This window comes from Gossypium raimondii, chromosome 11 (assembly GCF_025698545.1).
Source record: "Gossypium raimondii isolate GPD5lz chromosome 11, ASM2569854v1, whole genome shotgun sequence".
Taxonomy (NCBI): domain Eukaryota; kingdom Viridiplantae; phylum Streptophyta; class Magnoliopsida; order Malvales; family Malvaceae; genus Gossypium; species Gossypium raimondii.
Window position 1 is genome coordinate 58,426,543 of NC_068575.1, and position 8,873 is coordinate 58,435,415.

Consider the following 8,873-nt stretch of genomic DNA (forward strand, 5'->3'; position numbering starts at 1 on the left):
TTGCTTGTGGAACAAAAAAAAAAAAGTAAACACTCACCCTTTTAAAAAATATTTTATATAAATTATAAAATTATATTATAAGCAAATAGATATTACTACTTTGGATGGTTATGGAAAAATTCTTATATTATAAATTTTAAAATATATATTATAAAAATAATTTGTGTATTTTATTAAATTATAACAAAAATTATATTATTTAAATCCTAAAATTTTCTAAAGTTGATACTTTTTTTATAAAAGTGTTATAATATATTTATTTATAAAAAATTATGGCTAAATATGGACATAACTTATTTATGTATCATTGCTATGTGTTGTAAAAATAATATATCTATTCATAAAAATGTTTATAACTTATTTATAAAAATAATTTTCTAAGATTATGGACAAAATTATATTATTTACAATAAGTGTTATGAACATTTTAAAAATTTATAAAACATTTTTATTAAAATTTATATTATTTTGTACTTAATTTACATATCATAAAAGGGATTTAACCTAGCATAAGTCTTTCTACAAATTAAGTTTATATATACTTTTTATAATTAAAACTATAAACTATTTGGATTGTGAACTTAAATATTATAAGGTCGATACCAACGATGCAAATAAAAAAGATTTTCTTACACAATGCCATAGGGTATGATATCATTTGAAAGAATAGTGTTATGCAATAACGCTATAAGCAGCTCGTGAACAATGTTTACAAAAAAACATTTCTCATATTAACATCACCACCTTAGTATAACATAAAATTCAAGGTTGGGTCGTACTAGCATATTACATATTTCACAACTTCAATCAAAGGGGGAATTGAGACAATTCATACTTCGTAGAGTACATGGAAGAAATAAATATTGATAATTTTAATGATGTGAGTGCAAATTCAGACGATGATGACGAACTCGATCAATGACCAATATATGATGATAAGGAATACATGTTAAATATTAAAGAGGGAATAACCCAACAAGCACTAGAACATTGCATATGATGTTTATTTATTTTTACTATTTTTATTAGTAATCATATTATCAACTAAAATTTCAGACAAACATAATATATATGATGATTTTATTTTAATTTTTGTCACTTGTTTAGAAATTATTTTATCATAGTAATTAACATTTTTAAAAGTATAAATTATGCAATAATGTAACTACAACATGACGAAAAAATTATCATGTAATTACACTCATATCACCAAACACGTCTAATGAAATAGAATTCTTTATAATTGCAATAAAGTGTAATTACTTTCATTTAATTACTCAGTTTAAAAAACAGATCCTTAGTCTTTAAAAGAAAAGAAATTATCTTTTATGTTGTTTGGTGAAAGCAACTTTTATTGAGAAATGCAAATGAAACAATTATGCACTAAATTTTATCATATTGGCAATAGGGATGAAAATAAATTGGTATAAAAATTAAATGTAACTTTGACTGAAATGATAAAGATTTTAATGTTTTAGATTCAAATCTCATTATTTTTATCACGTGTGTATAATTTTTAAATGTATCAAAATATAAAAATATTTTTAAAGTAATATTTATTACATCATAAAATAAACTTTTAAAAAGTTACAATAGAATTTAGGTCTAGTTAATAAATTTAATTGCGGTGGTTTTGATAAATTTTTTGTTTTATGTTTTATATTTTCTACATATTTTTCAATTACATTTATGCTTATTTGACATTTCAATCAAGTTTGTGTGTTCATTTGATTTTTCTTCCAATTCTTTTTATTTTTATTAGGTCAATTATTTTTCCCTTTAATTCAAAATTATGATAATTTAGCTTTTGAAATTTCACAATTCGAATTTTATAATAATTAGTTCTTGTTGCTGTAACTTATAATGTAAGATTTTATTATAATAGCACATCATGGGATTTTTTATTCTAATTAGTAATTTTAAAATTCCATAAAATTTCATTATAATAAAAATTTAAACACATGTCGAAAAGATTTTGGGGTTAAATCAAACTTTTGTTGATTTTGAAGTTTTGTTAATATTAAATTTAGGTATGAAATACATCAAACATTTGACCATTTAAAAATGTGATTTAGTTGCATCAAAATTTGTGTTGATTTTTCAACGCAATCAGGTCAAAGCGTAGCGAAATTTTCATACAAAATTTGATATATTTATTATTTTCTCTAAGTATTGTTCTTCGTATCAATTTTTGGTTTAAACTGAAAAAGTGTGGACAAATATACAGATAATTGAAGAAAGAAATTAAAAAATATTTCTCAATAATTTTTCTCATAGACAAATCGCTGTATTATTCTAAACTAGACAAAAGAAAATGCCTCTATTAATAAAAGTACTTTATAAAAATGTTTAACTGAGCATAAAGTAATTAAATTTTCATTTTAAAATAAAATTTTCTTATTTAAAGCAATTTAGATTGCACTACTGTATGTTTGTTGTAGGATTCATGATTATGATTTGGGATTGTTTTTCAATAATATCATCTTGAAAATTTGAATTTATATTCTCTTTTGAAAATGTAATCCATCTTACCACTATACCTAATATTTGTTAAATATTAAGTATATATTAAAAAATTATTTAAACTTTTAAATAGAATAAAAGTGATTTAGTAGCTTACCTTTGATAAATAATAAGTTAATTTTTTTGGTAATAAATAGCGGCATAAAAACGATTACAAAGTTAGAAAAGCACTATTAAAGAACATTAGGCGTATGAGCACGGTTAGCATGCAGCAACCCCTGAATTGAAATGGGAGGGTCTTAAAACAACCATAAGCTGGCATAACTGAAACTAGTGATCTTGGTCATGTGATTGGCAACTTCATTTTGAGGCCTAAGAATATGGCGAATTCGGACTTTCTAATTTCGATAGAGTAGTTGATGGATAAGACGTAACTCTACCGTCTTACTATTAGCAGCACCCCCCGCTAAGAGAGTCTCCAACAATAACGCATTAAATCCAACTCTCTAAATCCATTTTCCCATACTATGATTAGCCCTTCTATAATATACATATGAATATATACAACTCATTTCTCAAAAAAAAAATCTTATTTGATAATATACAATTAAAAGGTCAATACTCAGTATTCACACGTTACATTTAAAGGAACAATAAAGAGAGTTAAAACAATGTATTAATCTTAACCACTTGAATATTTTACAAATAAATTGATGAAATAAATATAAAAGATAATATATAGAAGATTTAATTAAAACTATATAATCAGGTTTTATATATAGTAAATAAAATAAAATCCTAAACCCACCATAATATATAATTTAGAGAAAAGAAAAAGCTATAGAAAAACTTGTAAATAAAAATAAAATATATTTTGCAATTAAAAATTGGTGCATATTTGATATGGCCATAAATGAGTGTATTGTCATTGTTGTATTGGCATGGGAGAAGGAATAAATAGTTGTCATCCATTGAAAGGCGAAAAGGAAAAGAACTTAACTTTGGGGATTGGAATGAAAGTAACTTACAACCGCATGATATTTAAGTAAAAAGATTTCACTGACACTACCCTTTTTTAGTTATTTGTTCATCATTTGCTAGTTCAAGTTTAAGATTTAATTAATTCCACTCAAGGAAATTTGAAAATTAATCAAAATCAAAATTGTTTTAGCTCGATTTTGTCCATCACTAATTTGAAATTATTTTTGTATGTAATTATTACTACTTTTATAGTTTTAAAAATTCAAATCAAAGAATAATATATGCTTAAACGTGTTCGAACTTATTTTTTTATTATTAGAATAATAATAGTGTTAATTAAAATTTTATTTTAGTTTATATTAAAACATATTTACACAAATTAAAATTAATAGTTTAATTTATTTATTTTATATAATTTGGCTTTAGATGGTAAGATGGAAAAATAGATGAAAAATCAAAAGTGTAGGAAAAATGGAAAAAATATTTATTTCCATTAGCATGGTTGGTAGGAGGATGAAACCATTTTTTGAAAGAAAATATCTTCTCATTTATTGTTTGGTATGGCTAAAAATTGTAAGGAAAGAAAATTAAAATTTTAGAAAAAAAGCACATAAAGTCGAGGACTCAAAGCAGCTTTTGTTTAAAATATATTATTAATTTTAAAAATACATATTTATACATTGTTATAAAATGGTTTGACTTTATAATAAGATTTGTCATTCAATCCGTAATGTTTTTTAATCGATAATTTAACTGATTAAATGGGTGATTTAATGGCTAACCACCAATCCATTTTTCAACATTGACTAATAATAATTTTAATTCCACAATGAGAATTAGAAAGTTTTCACGTGCATTTTGTAACAACAAATTGGATGTACAAGTGCAATAATTAAATGGTTAAAATGTGCTTTAAGTCCCTATACTATTCATTACAACATATTTTTTCTACACAAGTCACAATTATCAAGTAATTCTTTTATTTCAAAATATCACATTAACAAATTTAATAGAAGAATTTTAACAATAATAATAATTGGACCTGAAAATTGAAATATGAAAAGTAAATAGACTAAATTCTTTGACATAAAAATAGAGTGACTAATTTTCAAATACATGAAGAGTATAAGGATTAGAAACTTATTTTAACCCAATAAAATTTACAACCTTCTAAATAAGAAAACTAAATTTCAAACTTTATAAAAGATCAAGGACTGGCTACAGAATTAAACCCTTTTTATTTTTCTTATGCATAGTTCCTTGAAGGTTAGCGAATCGCAATCGAGCTTTACACTAATCATTTTGTGGGCTGGCTTGAAATTCGAATTTAAATTAAGGAGTGGTTCCGCATAAACAATTAATTATATTAAGGGTAAGTAGAGCTTAATAATTTGTCACGAATCGCCTTATTTGAAATTCCCAGCTAACGGTCAGCCACGTACTCAAGGAGTCACGGTAAGTTGCGTGTCTTTAATTATTTTTTATTTATCAGATGCAACTTGCGTGTCCCACTCAAACTTTAGCTACCCAAGTTGAAGTGTCACGTTTTTGTTGCGTGCCCCAATTAACTTTTGAACATTTTTAATTAATGAATATTAGCTTTATATTTATAAAATAAATATTAATTATATTAAATATAAAAATTTTCAAATAATATTTGATATTTATAGGTACCTATTAATCGGATCAATAGTTTATATATAGAGTAAAATGCCTAAGTTGTTAGTACTAATTAAAATATATTATATTTATGTTTTAAAATTGAAAACGTAAAAATAAAATAATATAAATATATAACTTTTAGAAGATTTATAGTTTGTATTATAATCCATATAAGTTAATAATAAAAACATAATATTTAAAATATGTAACCCCTTCTTGTCTAATTAGAACGAATTATTAACATAAAGACCTTAGTTGAAAATATGCATCTTTACACCTTTGCGCTAGCTATGGCGACATACCCTATTCTTATTTAGCTCAAGAAGTTTGAATCTTATATTTTCGCTCAAGCATTATATCTTTAAGTTTATATAATTTGCAAGATATATATTGAAAAGATTCCTTAAAGACGCCCATTAATCTGTCATATCTAAGTAGTTCATTCATGTAAATTATTCAGATTAAATTCAATAATACTTTAAAATGATACCCGCCACTCTACAATTGCACCTAAACTCAATGAATGAGTCCCATGTTGGAGACTACTTTTCCTTATAAATACCTTCCTGACCTCGAATAAAAATGAAAGATTAACTTCACCCTACTAAAATGTGTCTCAGGTCATGCATTTATTCTTGTAGACCACAACCGTTTTTCTAGAAAAGGAAAAAGACAGTATTGTTGGGGGGTGAGGGCCCTACAACGTAAAATATTATATTTTATTCTATTTAAAATCTATAAACTTTTAATTAGAAAATTTTAATTTTTTTTTAAATTATAAAAAATTTATTAATATAATAATAAAATTATATATTTAACTTTTAAAAAATATATAATTTAATCTCGATCCAAAACAATTCACCAATCATCAATCCAGGAAAAATAATAAAATTATATATGCAATCGTATGAAATTTGATTTTGCTCTCTAAATATGTAATGTAAGAGTTACTGTTCTTCTTGTGTAAAAAATATTGGATTCGTTTAATCAAGACAATCGGAGTAGTATCACTAGGATGACTTTTAAGTGCTTGTAAAGGCATTGTTGTTTCCAGAAAATGCCTTCACGCGCAATAAATGTATTGGGATTTCCCACTACTATCTTTCAAGAAAAAAAAATTGTGATTGTTTGCAACCATGGGTTGATATGTGCCAACTAAAAAGGCTTATGAAGATATGGAAAATAATAAATACAAATAAATAATAACCTTAATATCAATTATACATTTCAAATTGAATTAAAAAATTAAAGCATCTGCATGCCATTACACCGCCATTACACCCCTTTTCCGTGGGCCCCATTCAATACATTATTTGGTTCGGTGTATTGACTTAATACGGGTCTATTACATTATTCATCAAACCCAAATTAAGACATTACTATTATAAGTTTAAGAATTTTAGTTTTTTCTTTAAGGGTGTAAAAGGTTTTTAAATTAAAAAAATAATTAAACTATTGCTTTTCCTTTTTACAGTCAATTAGGTACTTAAACTTTCAAAATACATCAAAAAGCCCTCAAAATTTTTCAAAAAAAGCAATCAAGCCTCTGATTTTTTTTTTGGTACTCAATTAGGTACTTAAATTTTAAAATGCATCAAAAAGACTATTTGATTATTAACTTTAATAGTTGACCATTAAAGTTTGCTGCCCCTAATTTTTCCAGTTAAAGCCACCCGTGTCACAACCACGGCGTGATATGTGATAAAAAATTATAAAAAGTAAAAATAAATAAAAGTTATCAAAATTATTAAAATTTAAAAAAAAATCATAAAAAAATCATAAAAATTATAAAATGTATCAAAAAGACCCTTTAACCATTAACTTTAACAGTTGACCGTTAAAGTTAATGACCTTTAGTTTTTTTTTTGTGTTAAAGTCATTATGTGTCGCAACATAGTGTGACATGTGGCGAAAAATGATAAAAATAAAAATCAATAAAAGTTGTAGAAAAATTATAAAATGCTTCTTTTAGTACGATAATTTTTTTTACGAATTTTATATTTCTTTACCTTTTTATAATTTTTTATGACGTTATAAAATTTTATAATTTTTTCTATATTTCTATATATATTATAATTTTTTTACGAATTTTATAAAATTTTACAATTTTTAATAAATTTGGTAATTTTTTCTTCTAACTTTTAATAAAATTTAAATATTTTTATTAAAATTTAATCATTTTATAACTTTTAGTGATTTTTATTTTTTATCATTCTTTTGTCATATGTCACGTTGTGGTTGCGACACGTGGTGACTTTACCTGAAAAATATTAGATGTGGTTCAAGTATCCAATTGAGTGCAAAAAAAAAGGAGTAATTGCTTTTTTGAAAAAGTTTGAAGTCCTTTTTGATATATTTTGAAAGTTCAAGTACCTAATTTAGAGCAAAAATAAAAGCAGGGTGTTAATTACTTTTTTTAAAAAAATTTAAGGGTCTTTTTAATACATTATAAAATTTCAAGCACTCAAATGAGTGAAAGAAAACACAGGCTTAATTGTTTGTTTTTTTTTCTAAGTTTTTACACCCTTATATTTTTTTTTCTTCATTGTTTTAGGGTAGGTTTTGAGTTTTCCACTGGGCCATTCTTTCCGAGCCTTATATAATGGCTTTGGGCCAAAGTATTAATTTATGGGCTAATAAATCAAACAGACTGACTTTCCTGGTTCCCAATTCCCTGTTTAACCCTAGTTTCAAGTGATTAAATCAAAAATCGGTTTATTCTCTTTATTTAAATCGGAACACTAATCCATTTTTAATCTAAACAATAATTTTAAAGCGAAAATAATAGATACAATCACAGTGGTAGGGGTTGTCGTAAATTTGACATAAAAAAATCAATGTTGAATTCCTATGTAACCACCCATGCTCTCTCTCAAATGGTGATGACTCAAAGGCTAATTATTTAATTAATGAATTTTTCATTATACTTTTATTTAATTTTAATATATCTAAATAACGGATTGGTTTTGTAGTTAAAAGAAAACAGGCCCAACAAAGCTGTATTGTTGATTGACATAGTTGGGCCAGTGTGAGGGATTTAATTGTTTGATTTTATCCCGAGTTTTTCAATATTTTTCCTCCATTACTGTTAACGTGAAATCATATTGTCCCACTAACGTGTGTTGTTGATGCTTTGAATTAAAGCCTCCTAGCTTAGCTCTAATGATAATATCCATCATTTCTGCCCAACTCCCATTACACGCTTCCTTTGTCAATTTAATTAATATCAAGCTTAATTCACTATTTAATAAATAAAAAATAGAAATGGGTTAAATTCGATTCAATCCGGAAAATTTTAAATTTCGAGTTAATTGAATTAAGTTATTCAAGTTTATCATACTAAAGTATTTTTTTTCTCTTATTTTGCTCTGAAAGAGTTTTAAAAAATATATGCTTTCAAATTTATATGCTCTAACATACAATTAGTTATATCGTAACAATATTTGACATGTTAAACATATTTTAATTTAATTCAAACAATTTCATTTGATTCAACCAGACTCTATTTGAAAAAAATTCAAATCGACTTAGGATGATGAAATGAGACTCGTAAACTCAAAATTATTTCAATTGAGTCTATTTGGTCAAACACTCATCCCTAACAGAAAGTATGAAGATTGATTTATAACTTTATTTGACGAGTTGGGTTTGGTTCGACAGATTCATTTTCTCCTATTTTTAATCAAAAGCAAAAAGGAAGAAGAAATTGAAAGAAAACTTGGAAAACTAAAGTATTGATTTTGAATTGTAATGTTTGATTGATTTTT